General features: G+C 44.6%; 1 protein-coding gene across 2 annotated transcripts in view; it reads left to right on the plus strand.

Annotated features, from left to right (window-relative positions):
- The first annotated feature begins 2,624 nt into the window (after positions 1-2,624).
- LOC140425427 (E3 ubiquitin-protein ligase RNF144B-like) overlaps positions 2,625-16,302 on the plus strand; it is a 117,327-nt gene continuing 103,649 nt past the window's right edge. For both annotated transcript variants that reach the window (XM_072509697.1, XM_072509696.1), the window contains exon 1: positions 2,625-3,042. The gene's annotated coding sequence lies outside the window, so the exon portion shown is untranslated. The remainder of the gene's footprint in view (positions 3,043-16,302) is intronic.

Here is a 16,302-nt window from a genome sequence, read left to right on the forward strand (position 1 = left end):
GGCACTTGTCAGCCTCTTGGATTGATGGTAGTTCTGTACACAGTACAGCTGATGAGATCCGTTCTCCCCAACTCCCCGATTGCTGTGAAGGAGCTGCTTCACTGGTTAAGCCTATGTGCCTGCAGTTGCGCCTGTATATCTGATTGACCTTTTTTGAACTCCCGCTTTGAGATGTCAACTATGGAGTTGTGGGTCATTCTTTCCTCCTGGTACCTTTCTGTCATAACTGAAATTTGTTTGGTCAGATCTTGCACAGCTTAGTTCATTGAAGACTTAAAATCTTCTAGTTTAGGTCTAGTGTATTCACTTTCTGTGAATAGATCTGTGCCATTTACCTTCAGCTTGTGAATTTCATTGCACTCACTTGTTCGGCAACCACCTTGCAGTTTACTTGAATATTGTCTCCCTTGCTCTGGAGCCTTTGTTTCATTCGCTCTGGGTCTTTGGTTGTCCTTTTTCTGTTAGCACATTCTGGGTTACCAGCCAAACTTTAGACTTGCTCCACCTGAGTGGCCATTCATGGCCTATGGTCTGGAAGTTGAGATCTTCCTTTTTACTATTGCATTGGCTGCCAGAATAATTTGGCCTCTTGGGATGAACCTTGTGCCATTTTTGAAAATTCATTTTTAAAGAGATTTTGGCTTCGCTGGCTAGGCCAGAATTTGTTGCCCATCCCTTATTGCCCTTGAGAAGCCCTAATTGCTCTTGAGAAGCCCAAATGGCCTCCTTGAACCGCTGCAATCCTTTTCCTTTGCTCTTTTCAGCAACCTTTTTGCAGATATTGAACCTTTCTATAATCCTGCATTCTCAGAAAAAAACATCCTTTTCCAGGGTTCAAAAGTTTATTTTTATCCACTTCTATACACCATGTTTCAAGTGTAAGGACTGCAGTATTCTTCAGTGTCTGTTTCTGTGAGAAGTTTTATTGGATAGATGTTAAGATGTCTCCAGAGATAGCCGCATGGCATAGTTACATGACTACAGAAACCAGAGGTATCAATCAGATCGGATACATTTCAAAACCCAAACAGAGAGTTTGGAGTTTGGATACAGGGGTGGGAGCTTCAAGGGAAGAACAGGGTTGGAAAGTCCCACATGAATGATTCAGACTTTGCCCATCACAACATAGTACGTATAAAATTATTTATTTACACTCTGCATTCTCAACACTCTGTTGCTCTGATCACTACTCCCTAATAACTCCATGCAGATCCATAGAGGCGCCATGCTGCACCCGAACACACACTAGCATCTCTCCCCAACCCTACGATTCCGGCACACACTCAGATGCCTCTCTTCGCAACACCTACTTTAAGATTACACAGAACCCCTTTCCACATGAGCCTGTCTCGAAGACCCCTGACCCCTCAGGCCTGCTTGCACCGTTCAACCCCTTGAGCCGGTCCAGACACCTCTTCCGCGGGTTTACCTGGACAGTCCTTCCACCTCGCGTCTGCCTGGACCCATTCCCCTCAGGCCTGGCTGGGCACCTCTCTCCCTCAGGCCTGCTCAGGGAGAGTGCTGGCTGAGTATGGGCTCGAGAATGCACTTGAGCACTGTGCTGGCTTTGGTCTGTGCATGTGCAGCAGCACAGTGTGCATGCCCAAGCCACAAAAGATTAGGAGTGACAAGCGGCTCTGGGCAGCCATCTCAGTTCGGTAACAACCCTGTATATAATCCGAGTCGAAAGTAAATGACTGTGGATGCTGGAATTTGAAACCATTGAGAAAATGCTGGAAAATCTCAGCAGGTCTGGCAGCATCTGTAGGGAGAGAAAAGAGCTAACGCTTCGAGTCCAGGTGACCCTTTGTCAAAGCTCCAGGATGGCCGGTCACCCTGCCCGCCTGTCAGCCATCTCAGAACCTATTGAATCAGAGTGGAAGCAAGTCATCCTCAACCCCACTTTTAGTGGTCACAGGGGTGTCCAAAACGAAGGTGTAAAGACACTTATTTTATTACAAAGGAAACTACATTCACAGTACACTTCAGGTCCCAGCCGGGGCTACTCATAATCGGCTCCCATCCGGGTCGACTTTTATGCTAGAGTCCATTTACTCCGCTGATGGGCCCCCGTCCCTCAGCGGGGAAGCTCGTATTCTCCGAGGCTAATGTGTCCGTCGCTGTCAGTCTCATGCTGGTCATAACACCGAGGGACTGTTTAAGAGGAGGCGGGACAGAGGAGAGAAAAATTCCAGGCAGAGAGTCTGCAAACATGCTTGAAGTTCCCTGTTCCAGAAAAGAGCCTGTCTGCTGGAGTAATATAGCTGTGAGAGAATTACCTTTACATTAATTTGGCTAAATATTGATTCCTTTACTACCACCCATCAATCAAAATGTTTCATTTTGTCTTTGGCTGTGACTTTTTGTTTTTTTTCTTTCCATTTATATTTTTAACATGTATTTCCTCACCAACCTCTTTTTTTTCTCCCTATTTTGAGTGGATCATTGAATTTAATTTGGGATGGTGCTCGCCCCAAAGCAGGAACTATTGATCTGGGGATTAGGGATTAATTCAATAACCCAGCAGTTGTTTGTAAAACGAAGACTGCTTTATTTAAATTACCCACAGAGAAAGGAGGAAGTTCTACGCTCAGTTTCCTGCCTGTTTAATCACAAGCCTCCCATGGGTGGAGGCAGCGAGTGACGTGGTGCCTGTTGAGGTAGCTTGCTTCAAAAAGAAAGTCGGCTGTGTTTTCGTTCTATTGATCCACAAATTGAAGCCTTTCGGAAACTCGGGAGGGCATGCACACTCGCTGTGAGGGGGAGCCCGCCTGAGGTTGGAAGGCTCCTCTTTGCTTGAGGTGTGGTGTTTTGAGGAGGAGGGAGGGTAAGGCTGCTTCTCGCTGGGACGTGTTCAGCTGCTGTGGAGCCTTTACCCCACAGCAGAGCCACCGAGAGAAAGCGGCAGCCACTGAAAAGTAGCCTTGTGTTCGTCTCTGCGTCTGGTGTCTCCAAGGTACACAGGTCGACTTGCGACCAGCAAGGTTGCACGTTAGCTTCAGCACGCAGACTCCAGAAGCTGGACCTCCGAGACCTTCAGAGGTATGTATGAAATGTGAAATTAAAATAAGTGTTCAACATTGATCTTTTTTTTGGGGGGGGTGGGGGGGATTCAAATCTTGTGCCGTATTTGCAAAAAAAAATAGCGGGTCCTCACCTCCTAAAACCTTTGGTTATTTTGTATGTTTATCCATTGTGTCACAGCATTTATGAACGGCAACATATTTATTTGGGAATCTTTTTTTTAAAATCCCTTATGGAAGTCTGCCGTCAACAGATCTTTTGATAACATTCAAATCACGATGCCTTCTCACGGAACCACAGCAAAACAGCTGACGTGATTTTCCACCCCCCCTCCTCTCAAATACCTCATTGTTTTATTGTCTGGTTGGGCTGGTCTGGTCATTTATTTTTTTGCTTGGCCAATACCTAACCGCACTCCTTACTGCTTTCCAAACCAAAGATATTTTGCGGGCGCGGGGTTTCATTGAGGACGATAGTGAGTTGCCGCCACACTCGATCAGAAACTCTCAACTCGTCCTGTCACCCCTTTTCTCTCCCCCCGCACCCCTTTTACGCGGTGTACTGATCTGTGCCTGGGATGAACCATCTCCTTGTGACAGCGGCTTTGCATGCTGTGCACTGAGACTTTACTGAGGTGCGTAGAGTCATTTTGCTCTGACATCTGTTGCTACCAGTACTTTCGGAGGGTCTATTGGTGTTATGTGCGTTGCGTGTGATCTGGGACACAACAGATTAGCCTCAAACTAGGGGCCTGAATCAAATGGAGTTCGTATGGATGATCTGGATAGTTTCCATTGCTGTGAATTTGCTATGGGGTTATCTCAGGCTTGTGAGTGGGGGGAGAAATAGACGGCGCGACCTAACAGAAAAGTTTCTAAGTGTCATTACAGGCGGGTTTGGCTGGGGGATTCTCCCCAGCTCTTGTCAGCGAGTTCCCCAGGCCTTACCACACTCCCCTTTCAGGGCCCCGCCCCCTATCCTTCATACCCCTCTCATCCCTCCTTTCATGGGCATGGCTGCCCTCAGGCTCTGCTGCCCTGGCACCACTCTTGTCACCAGAGCACCTTGGCAGTACCAGGGTGGCAGTGCCAACCTGGCAGTGCCTGGGTGTCAGGGGGAGAGTTGGAATGCCACCCTGCCCTGTCCCTGACCACCCGGGCCTCCAAATGGCCTTGGAGACCCCCCCAGGTGCTGTTCCGTGCAGTACTAATCGGCACTCGGCTGGGGTCTCCCTGGGAGGCTGGTAGGTGCCTGGAACAGGTTAGATACGGCAAACTCACTTAGCCGTGCAGTACTCGGTGAGACCCAGATTGTGACACCTCGCAAGACCTGGTCAGATCTCACGAGGTGTACCAACCATTGGGAAGCCCAAGGGTGGCCTCTCCCAGCATCTACTAGCCACGTTGCGCCCCCTTTTGAGTGGGATGCAGCCTGTGGATTACGCCATGGTCTTCTGGTTCTGCCACTGGTAGATGATGGCACACTGTGCTGGGATAATTTGACTCCCATCTACAAAATGTTACTCTCATGATGGTAAGCACTGTCTCTCAGCTGGCACAATGGTGGCTTGCTGGTGAAAGGCTATGACTGGGTCTCGGGGAAGGACATTCCTCTGTAAAAAAAAAAAAAAAAGGACAGGATGGTTGGAATACCGGGCCCCACTATTGTAAACGTGGCCTGATTTCAATTTTAAAGTCAGGAATAACTTGGCTAATGGCCACACGGGTGCAGTTTCTGGTACTTGAGCCACATCAGAGAAGAGCACAAACAGATCTGTTTAAATGCAATGCTCCGGAGATAACCGTCTTGCATCTGGTCATGTTGTCACAATAAGAGAACAGTTTGGTGAAGCAACAGCTTTACTCCTGTGCTCCTCTCAGCCAGCGCAAGGTTTAGTAGCTCCGCCACCCTGACCCTGTCAGACAGGGCCTTCTCTGTCCAGGATCCCTGGATAAATCTGCCACCAGCAACAAAAGAGGAAGAAAAAAACAGAATGCTGCATAAGATAACCGGAGAAAGACTTGATTTATATAATGCTTTACAACCAACTAAGTAGTTTTGAAATGTAGCTGTTTCTAATGTAAATGGGGAGATAAAGGGACATTTTTACACAGTTAATGGTGAGCTGGAATGTATTGCCTGAAAAAAGGGCGGTGGAAGCAGATTCAGTAAAAACTTCCAAAAGGGAATTGGATAATGCTTGAAAATGATAAGATTTGCAGGGCTGTGTGAAAAGAGCAGATGAGTGCGACTGATGGCGTAACTCTCTTTTTCTAATGGTGAGCCAAATGTTGTCCTTGTGCTGTATGATTCTATATTGCTGGACTAACCCCCCTGTCCATAATAATTCAGAAAATGGGGTATTAAATCGAAACAAAAATCCTAGCCAATGGATAGAAAGTATAGTGCTCTTATTCTCAAAGTGGAGGCCACCAAAATTTTCCATTGTCAGTTAGGTTCAGGGAAAAGTAATTTTATAATTAATTGCTTAAACTAATGTATTATCTCTACTATCAATGTAGAGATAGAGGGCGCAATCCAATAGCCGCGCTGCACCCGAAAGGCGGCGCAGTGTGGCCAAACTGGGAGACCCCGCACCCGGAATCTATCCAGCTTACAATTCCTCGCAAGATCTAACGCAATCTCGCGAGTCATTGCGATGTATATTACGCCCATCACTTTTGGTAAATCTGCATATTTGAGCTAGTCTCACTTTAATGTGCAGAATCCCAAGGTACCCGAGACTTTGGGCTTTATCCCCTTTGCCTCGGAGACATCGGACAAGCACTGTTTGGTACTGGCCGCCACAAATGGGAACCACAAACATGGCATTTGCGAGGGTCTCCCAGGGGATTGGAGGCCCCAGTTGCATGCCCTTTGGGCAGGATGGTGCCCTGGCATTGCTGGTGCCACCTGGGCACCTTGGCTGTACCACCTGGGTGCCAACCTGGCATTGTAAAGGTGCCCAGGTGGCACTGCCAGCTGGCATGGGCACTGCCAGGATGCCAGGTTGACATGGGCACTGCCAGGTTGGCAATGTCAAGGTGCCAAGCTGGCATTTTTTGCACGTGCACGATTGGGTTGCGGGTGCCTTGCGTGGGTGTTTGGGATGGGCGGGGAAGGGCAGGGACCTTCACATAGTGCATTCGGGCTGGGGGGGGGGGGGGGGGGTTGGGGAGGGGGGGTGTTGGGGTTGCTTCGGGAGCCTCCGATCTGGACGGCACACTGGGGAGTTCCGGCGAGCGGAGCTCCTTGGTGTAGTAAACAGGGCTATGTGTGACTTCGACCACGCATTCCCTGCTGAGGCCCCTTAAACAATGCGAGTTGTTTTGTATAAACATGTGTTTTTTGACGCTCGCTATGGGACTTTGTTCCAATTAGTTGAATCGCACCCAGCGAATAACTGAAAGTAGGATAGATTTTCCAGGAGCCAAGTTCAAGGTCTTCCTTCCTTTAATGTAAGACCAATCTGGAAAGGTTTCCGTGCGTTGCCCACAGTGGGTGCAGTATTCCTTTAAGATGGGCAAGGCTGGGTTTCTATTGGTAATATAGATGGTGAGGGTATTCAAACCTCCTTGTATAACCTAAAAGTGCAAAATAGGTAAGTGTCTGTTCACCTGAGAGATTTATCTGTAGATGGGATCAATTTGATTTTTGATGAGATAGAGAAGATGGGGGAAATGTAATTTGACTTGGATCCAGTTACCAAATTAACTCATTAGCTTGAATCTAGCTTTTATTTGACTATGTTGTCAATTGGTTATATCTCTGTCAGATAGAGAAAATTAGCTGGGACCCTAGTGATCCCCAGCTTCCTTTCCTTTGGCACATAAGTGCAATGACATTTTCGAAACCTTGCTGGTAATGATGCATAACCAGGAGTATGCTGGAAATGACGCCACACCCAGTTACTGTTGGTCAGCGAGGGGAAGAACCCATCTGATCTCCTTTTAATCCCTTCTCTTCTCTTGACTGGGATTGGGGCAGAGGTGACCAGCCATCAGCTATCTTCCACCATATAGTCATCCTTTTATATGTAAGCTTAATCAGTAAATGTGGGTGGCATATGTGGCTTTGGGATACCGTAAAGCCTTGCTTTGTCATGTCCTCATCTGAAGTCAAAACCAAGGTCTTCTCGTCAAGTGTGACTGGATCGTGATTAAGCAAGGGAATCCCTGCTGTTTTCGTGATGTCACTATCTTTGCTCCTTCTACTGACTGAACAATGAGTATGAATGACTTTGTTTATTCTTTCATGGGATGCAACATTGATTGCCCATCCCTAATTACCCTTGAGAAGGTGGTTGTGAGTTCCCTTCTTGAATCGCTGTTGTCCATGTGGTGTGGGTATAGGCACAGTGTTAGGTAGGGAGTTCGCAGTTCAGACCTAGTGAGAATATATAGTCATGGTATATTCATATTTGTGGCTTGCATGTTCAGTGTTACGTTTTGGGTTGGCTCAGTTGCTAGTATTCTTGCTAATGAGTCAGAAGGTTGTGATTTAAAGTTCTAGTGCAGATTCAAGCATGTAACCTAGGTTTACAGATCAGTGCAGTACTGAGAGAATGGTGCATTTTTTTTGAGATGTTATCTTTGACTAACCATAGCTGCATATGCCAGCTCAGCTAGATGTAAAAGATGAAAGATCTTCACAGTCTTCAAAGCAGTTCCAATTGGCATTTATTCCTCTACCAGCAAAGCCAAAAAAATTAAATTGGCCGACCATTCATTTGCTTCTTGTGGGATTGTGGTTTGCGCACATTAAATTTGGGGTTTACATACTGAACAATAATGTGAGAAGCAATGAACCAATGATGAATCAAAGTTCTTTATCTCTATGTTCATTCTTGCACAAAAACTCGGGCACGCCGGTTTCCTCCTACAAGTCCCAAAAGACTGCTGTTAGATAATTTGGACATTCTGAATTCTTCCTCGGTGTACCCAAACAGGCGCTGTGGTGTGGCGGCTAGGGGATTTTCACAGTAACTTCATTGCAGTGTTAATGTAAGCCTATTTGTGACAATAAAGATTATTATTATTATTAAATATCAATGGTGACACTGCAGTGCAGTACTGAGGGAGTCTTGCACTATCAGAGGTGCCGTCATTCGGATGAGATATTAAAACCAGGTGCCCTCTCAGTTGAACGCAGAAGAGTCCACTGCATTATTTTGAAGAAGAGCATGGTGTTGTTTCCCTGGTGTTCTGGTCAATATTTATCACTCACTCAACATCACATTGCTGTATGTGGGCACTTGCTGTGCATAAACTGGCTGTGCAGCTCCCACATTACAACAGCTTCAAATTATCTGTGTCTTTTCCCACTTTCCCTTCACCTTTTTAACTTCCTTTGATAAATATCATCCGTAACTGGGATTCCTGTTTGTGTACTATGAACAAATTTGATTATATCATGGTACATGAATAGTATAATTATATGAACAACATCAATTGGCATGTCTTATTAATACTGTACAAGTTGTTTAATGCTGATATGTGTTTTAGAACAGCAAATTAGAAACAAATATAGAAGGAAGCAACTGAGTTATTGGTAGAATAATGTATCTAGGTGGGGAGGTAATGTGTCTGGATCTGGATGGGAAACCTCAAGAGACTGAGGTACCGTTTTGTGTCTTTGCAGTGGAGGATGAATATCTGGATGTAAAATGTGGTGTTTGAGTAAAGTGAAATAACTGCGGATAAATTAGTTGCGTATGTTGCTGTCTAGGGGCAATTGTTGCCTGTAACAGGAGTTGAATGGTGTCTAATTGAAGTAATAACGGTTAGTGTTAAATCTTCATTGTTATGGAGGCCATGTACAGGATCTATACCAAGACCTGTTGCTACATGTTCAATATGTAAATTGGCCAGACACAGTGACTCTCCACACCCTTGTAGTTGAATGTATGTCACAAGTGCATGTGGTAAGAATCTGAGTCAGAAGAAATTTCAGTGCAGGAGGCCATTTGGCCCAACACCCTTTTTGCCTGTTCTTCAACTAGAACCGTCTTCAATGATCCAGTTTGTTTTGTTTTTCTCTATATCTTTGATATTCTTCCATTTCACATTTATCTAGTTCTAAATTACTTCATGGTATTCGCTTGAAAGCGATTTGTAGTAAATCACTGGGGTTCTCTTAACCCTTCTCTATAGGAAAAGAAAGCTTTTGACTCCTTCACTTGTCATTTGTCCCTTGGTGATGTTGAAACTTATGTCCTCCATGTTACTAATTCGCCCTCAAAATCTTTCATTATTATGGAAGTGTGGGAGCATTTATTGGATCCTTCCATTAAATGGATTCAAACCATTTGGTGACGTGTGACACTAGCCACAAATTATTTTCTTGATAGTAGGTTCATTCATACAATGCAACATTGCAGATCTCTGCCTCCTGTCTGCCAATCGAACCCACTGTCCCAGCAGTCGTTTTATTTTTAAGCCTACAGCACCTGGTATTCGCACGCAGTATCCCAGCCAAGTACTGAGTCTGTTTCTCTTCTGAGATAGCAGTTGTTTAAGTTGCTAGGTATGGTCCTAGGCTTATAAAGCTCAAGTGTTTCATTCAGTTGTCAATTGGTACCTGTCTTTGTTTAGATGGTTGGTTGTGGGATTTGAACTCTCCTCAGCTGAGAACATACCCAGACCTTTGTGAGCCCCAATATCATTACCACTATGCTATCATGTCCTGCCGCAGTCCCCACTTATGCTCTTTTGATAACCAATAAAAAAAAAACTAATTAACAAAAACAAGTTAACAGCACCTTAAAGGGTTACACAACTAAAAAACTAAATCTTCAATATAAACTTCAATCAAATTAATAATGTAATAGGGCTGATGATGCGCTCTAGCTCCTGCGGTGGTCACCAGTCGCAGAAGTGTCCTTTTTTATGTGCTGTTTTGAGAGAAAACAATAGTCTGTAAAATAAGTTAACAATGAAGAGGGATGACAACCTTTGATAGGGCACTGCAACAAACCAAAACTTCAAATTAAAATGTTACTCCTGGAGACTGATGGTGCATTCTAGCCCCTTTGTGGTGCCCACTTGTCATGGCAGATTCCCTTTTTATATGCTCTTTTTAAAACCGTAAATCACTGGAATAAACTAGCTAATTGAAAGGATCCCCTATTTAATAAAAAAACAAAATTGGTTTAATGTATTAATGAGAGGGGTGACAGTTCCTGGTGGGGCACTGGAAGAGAAATCAAAATGTCAAAGGAAACTAACTAAATCAAAATATCATTTCCGGGGCTGCTGATGCACCCCAACCCCTGTGGCGCCCACTGGTGGCGGAAAAGCGTACTGACAGTCACTGCATGCTCCTCCCCAGGACCACCTGATCATGAACGTAGCTGCTGTAAAGTGCAGACAGTTGGGAGTCTGCTTTTATGTGCGCTCAAAGACAGTCATTAAATTAATACCCTCCCATCTGTTTAACCTTACAGTGCAGAGGCCATTTGGCCCATCGGGTCTGCACCAACCCTTTGAAAGACCACTCTACCTAGGCCCAATCCCTCGCCCTATTCCCGTAACCCACCTAGGGGCAATTTAACATGCCCAATCCACCTAACCTGCACATCTTTGGACTGTGGGAGGAAACCAGAACACCCTGAGGAAGCCCACACAGACACGGGGAGACAGTGCAAACTCCAAACAGTCACCCAAGGTCGGAATCGAACCCGGATCCCTGTCACTGTGAGGCAGCAGTGCTAACCATTGTGCCGTCATGCTGCCCCACTGATCTTAATACAATTGAAATAACATTACGACTTTAAAAAATTTTGTCGATTCTTGAAAGTAGCCCTAGAATAACCCACAACTGAGGCAACATGGAAATAAAATGTCTTGGCTTATCATCTTCCCTTTTGTTTTCTGAACGTGGTTGTAACATTTGCCTCCTCCCACTTCTTGGGAATTAAATCCATTACCAAAGATTTGGTGAAAAACTTTTGACTAGCCTGTCTGCTTTATCGTATCCACCTCATTCTCATTTTGTGATGTATACCATCTGGATCTCCCCCAATGCATCTGCTGCATTGCTCATCCCTATCAGAGCTTAAAATACAGATCTAGTTGTGTCGTCCATCTATTAAATACTGCTACAAAGACTTTGGTAATCAAGTACCTTGTCTAAGCAGATCTAAACCATCAAGTATTTTGGGAACTAACTTTTTTATTTTGCATGTGCCAAATTTAGGCACTGCTAAATGTAAGTTAACAAGTACGAGATGAACCTGTTCAAATATTCCTCGGGAAATGATTATTTCACAGGTACTATTTCTGGGGAGCGGAAGGAAGGAGATGACATAACGGTGTTAGCTCAATCAGTGAGAACTCTCCTTTTTACTAATGTATGTATTTATTCCTGACACTTAAGAAAATTATTAATTTGCACATTAAAATATAAAGGTGGAGACTTGAGCCCAGGCTTCACTTGAGTGGCACGAGCACAGTTGATACTGGTGTAACAAAAACAGAAAATGTTGGACAATCTCAGCAGGCCTGACCGCATCTGTGGAGAGAGAAGGGAGCTAACGTTACGAGTCTGTTTTGGTTTCGGATTCCAGCATCTGCAGTAGTTTGCTTTTATCTTTGTGCTGGTGCAAGATGTTTTGAGGGGGGAAGGTTGTTTGCTTTCTCTTTCCTCCAGGGGAACGGATCAAAACTGAGATTTTTGCATTCAGAAGTCTTTAACAATTGCATTGAAATATATAAATTTAAACTCGTTGGTTAGGATGCAGCCTGGAATATTTGTGTCAAATTGGGGCACCACACCCTTTGGGGGATATTTAAAGCCTTGGAGAGGATGCAGAGGAGATTTACTGGAATACCAGGGATGAAGGACTTTTTTCAGTTATGTGGAGAGACTCGGTGATATTGGTCTCATTTGAACAGAGAAAGTTAATAGAGGTGTTTAAGATTATGAAGGGTTTTGATGAAATGGGAAGAAACTGTTTCCATTGGTAGGAGGGTTGAAGATCACAAATGTACACTAATTGGCATATAAACCAGGGAGCTAAGATCAGCTGTGCACTGCCTGAAGAGGGTGCTGGAAACAGATAGGAACATTTTATTTTATTTTTATTTTTAAAATGTCTTTATCAGAGTTACAAAGCCAGAGCTCAAGAGTGTGGACAGGGATAAATCCCTAATCCAGCTCCTTGCCTGCTCCAAAAACTAATTCAAATTGAATCCAATTCTTGGTCCCCACAAGAGAGACATACCAGATCTAGGCATTATACCTGACCTCATGCTCATCTTCTACTTGGGAAAGATATATTTGGGGGGGGGGGGACTAATTGGATAGTTCTGTTAACGATCCAACATAAACCAATGGCCAAGGAGCCTCCTATTGTCCTGGAAGATTCTTGATTTGATAAAGTCACTAGTTCACTGAAAAAACAATAGAATTTCAAGCCTATAGCGCATCTGTGAGGTGGTCCTGCGGTAAAGACCTATCTTTTTGGTGTACAATTCCAGGGAGCATGGTGGTTAGCACTGTTGCTTCACAGCACCAGGGTCCCAGGTTCGATTCCTGGCTTGGGTCGCTGTCTGTGTGGAATCTGCACGTTCTCCCTGTGTCTGCGTGGGTTTCTTCCCACAAGTCCCGAAAGATGTGCTTGTTAGGCGAATTGGACATTCTGAATTTTCCCTCGGTGTACCTGAACAGGTGTCGGAGTGTGGCGACTAGGGGCTTTTCACAGTAACGTAGGTAACTTACAGCATGATCTGGACAGGTTGGGCGAGTGGGCAAATCAATGGCAGATGCAGTATAATTTGGATAAGTGTGAGGTTATTCACTTTGGAAGCAAAAACAGGAAGGCAGATTATTATCTGAATGGTTATAAATTGGGAGAGGGGAGTGTGCAGCGGAACCTGGATGTCCTTATGCACCAGCCATTGAAGGTAAGCATGCAGGTGCAGCAGGTGGTAAAGAAGGCTAATGGTATGTTGGCCTTCATTGCGAGAGGTTTCGAGTATAGAAGCAGGCTGCAATTATGGAGGGCTTTGGTGAGGCCACACCTGGAGTATTGTGTGCAGTTTTGGTCTCCTTCTCGGAGGAAGGATAGCGAAGGTTTACCAGACTGATTCCAGGGATGGTGGGACTGTCAAATGAGGAGAGATTGACTAGGTTGGGATTGTTCTCGCCGGAGTTCAGAGGAATGAGGGGGGATCTCATATAGACTTTTAAAATTCTAACAGGACTAGACAGAGTAGATGCAGGGAAGATGTTACCAATGATGGGTGTGTCCAGAACCAGAGGTCACAGCCTGAGGATTCAGGGTAAACCATTTCGGACAGAGATGAGGAGATATTTCTTCACACTAGAGTGGTGAGCCTGGGGAATTCATTACCACAGGAAGTAGTTGATGCTAAAACTTTGAATATATTCAAGAGGCGGCTGGATGTAGCACTTGGGGAGAATGGGATCAAAGGTTATGGGGAGAAAGCAGGATTAGGCTGATTTATTGAGTTGGATGATCAGCCATGATCACGATGAATGGCGGAGCAGGCTCGAAGGGTCAAAAGGGCTCCTCCTGCTCCTATCTTCTATGTATCTATGTATGTAACTTCATTGCAGTGATAATGTAAATCTACTTGTGACAATAATGAGCATATACATTGATCAAAACATTATTCGACCTCTCTGTTCAGCAGTGGGATGAACACTGCTGAGTTCATCCTAATAACTTTTTATTTTTTATAAATAAATTTAGAGTACCCAATTCATTTTTCCAATTGAGGGGCAACTTAGCGTAGCCAATACACCCACCCTGCACATCTTTGGGTTGTGGGGGGCGAAACCCACACAGACACGGGGAGAATGTGCAAACGCCACACGGACAGTGACCCAGAGCCGGGATCGAACCTGGCACCTCAGCGCCAGGAGGCAGCAATGCTAACCACTGCGCCACCGTGCTGCGCTGAGTTCATCCTAATAACTAACTTTAAACAGGGAACAATCAAATTGGCAGTTTGTTACTTTTTTTCTTTTGCCTATATTTCTGTGAAAATGTCAGAGCAGGTCTAATCTTCAAAGTCAGGGCGGTGCTAATCCTGAATAATTACATCAGTCAGCCATTATTTATAACCTACCAAACTAGTTTAAAGCACAAGAGGGAGGCCATTTTGACGCTTTGTGTCTTTGTTGACCGCTTACTTGAGTAACACCGAATGAATCATCCATCCAGGCCCCCACCCTACTTGCTCTCTCCCCATGGCCCTGTATGTTTCTTTGCTTCAAATGTTCACCCCCTTCCTTATTTTAAATGAGGCAGTCGTTTAAGCACTCCTCATTAATGTCTGCTTTTTTTTTTGTTTGGTTAACATTGGAAAATAACTGATTTCTGCTCCTGAGTTGCGCATTGCCACTGTTGCCAACACGGAGACACAAACAAACATTTTCTGTTGACCAGTCTCGCCGTAAACTATTTCATGGTCTTGAAGACTGCATAGCCCAAAACAACCCTCTGCCAAAAATCTATTTTAAAAATATAGATTTTTATTGGCTTTTGCATTTGATTGTGACAACATTGCAAAAAGACAAAAAGAATAAAAATATTTACACAAAAAAATAAAACGACGAAAGGGAAAACCCAAATCAGGTATGAATACATAAGCTACAAGGCCTGCTACCATTGGACCCCCAGTAATTGGTTACCACAGCCGTATTCTTTGACGCTGCCAAAAATATGACCTGACCAGTAATTCCGTTGTGAAGAAAGTTGGCCGATGACAAATCTCTCGCTGGCCAATGAACTGATGTAAACAAGGTCCCTGTGACTTGTGCTTAATTCATTGGCAAAAACTCAACTAACAATCTGACTTGCATAAACCGACTTAAAAGGTTCTAGCCAAACAAGATGAAAGGATCATTGCAACCAGGTAAACAATATATGAGATGATTAAAATAACACAAGTTTGAATCACCAGTAGTCTAGCCTTAACAAGAGTTTCAAAATAAGGAAAGCAATAGAGGACATTCATTCACGGGATTTGGGTGTCACAGGCTGGGCTACATTTATTGCCGATCCCTAATTGCCTTTGAGGTGACATTTAAGAGTCAACCACATTGCTGTGGTTCTGGAGTGACATGTAGGCCTGACCAGGTAAGGACGACAGATTTTCTTCCCTAAAGACCATTCGTGAACCAGATGGGTTTTTACGACAATCGACAATGATTTCATGGTCACTATTAGACTTTTAATTCCAGATTTTTATTGAATTCATATTGCACCATCTGCAGTGGCGGGATTTGAACCGTCAGTCCCCAGAGCATTATTCTGGATCTCTGGTTTACTAGTCCAGTGACAATACCACTATGCTGCCGCCTCCATCCTGGCAGTGCCACCCAGGTGCAAGGCTGATGGTGCCAAGCTGGCATTCTGCCCTCGCCAAGGATGGGGCCCAGGAGGAGCCCTGCCAGTATGGGGTGGGGGGGGGGTCTGGGGAGTCTAGAGATTAGGATGTCATTTAAAAATGGCATCCCGATCTCTTCCTGTACTGAGGAGCTCTGCTCATCAGAGCTCCTGGGTGCAGGAAATGATGCTGAGTGCGGATTCGGGGAAGGCTGTGGCCCACAAAAGCAACAGACTGCCATTAGATAGCGGGGTCGTTCCCGGTGCTAGACGGGCTGGGACTGACCCCACCAATCCCACCCAAAACTGACTCTGATTGGTTTTTTGGTTAGATTGTGCCCATAGTTAAGTTGAGAATTATTTTTAAATATTCATAACAAAATGTTTGGAGCGTATTTTCTCATTAACCAACATCATGCAAATTGCTTCAATGTGTCACTTTTGCAACAACTAGTTCAGCAAAATAGCCCTGGGCGCTTCATGTTAGGAGTTGAAATGGAGCAGGTGTAAGAAGGGCGGGTGCAGAATGCACTGCTCGGAGATTTGCTTTAAACTTATTTTGATGGAAGGGGAGAGATATATCCAGGTGGAGGGATTTGAATAAGAATTCAGGTCAAATGGGATAACATGGCTGAAGACTGTCACTGGTAGAATTGAAGAAGTGAGGAACATGAGACAAACCAGAGAACATGAAGCAAACTGGAATTGCAGAAGCAGACTATATGAGCGGGACATGAATCTGAAAAAGGTTGCAAAAAATAAAGAGGTGAAGGTGACTCAACTGTGTTTAAAAGACTAGGAAATTCCAGCATGTGCATCAAATCTATCCATTTCTAGCATGGCGTATCATGCACATCATTATCCACGCTGGAAAGTTCTGGCAAATTTCTCCCTCCTCGCAGAAGTTAATCAAGCATGCC

The sequence above is a fragment of the Scyliorhinus torazame genome, chromosome 6 (assembly GCF_047496885.1).
Source record: "Scyliorhinus torazame isolate Kashiwa2021f chromosome 6, sScyTor2.1, whole genome shotgun sequence".
Lineage (NCBI taxonomy): Eukaryota > Metazoa > Chordata > Chondrichthyes > Carcharhiniformes > Scyliorhinidae > Scyliorhinus > Scyliorhinus torazame.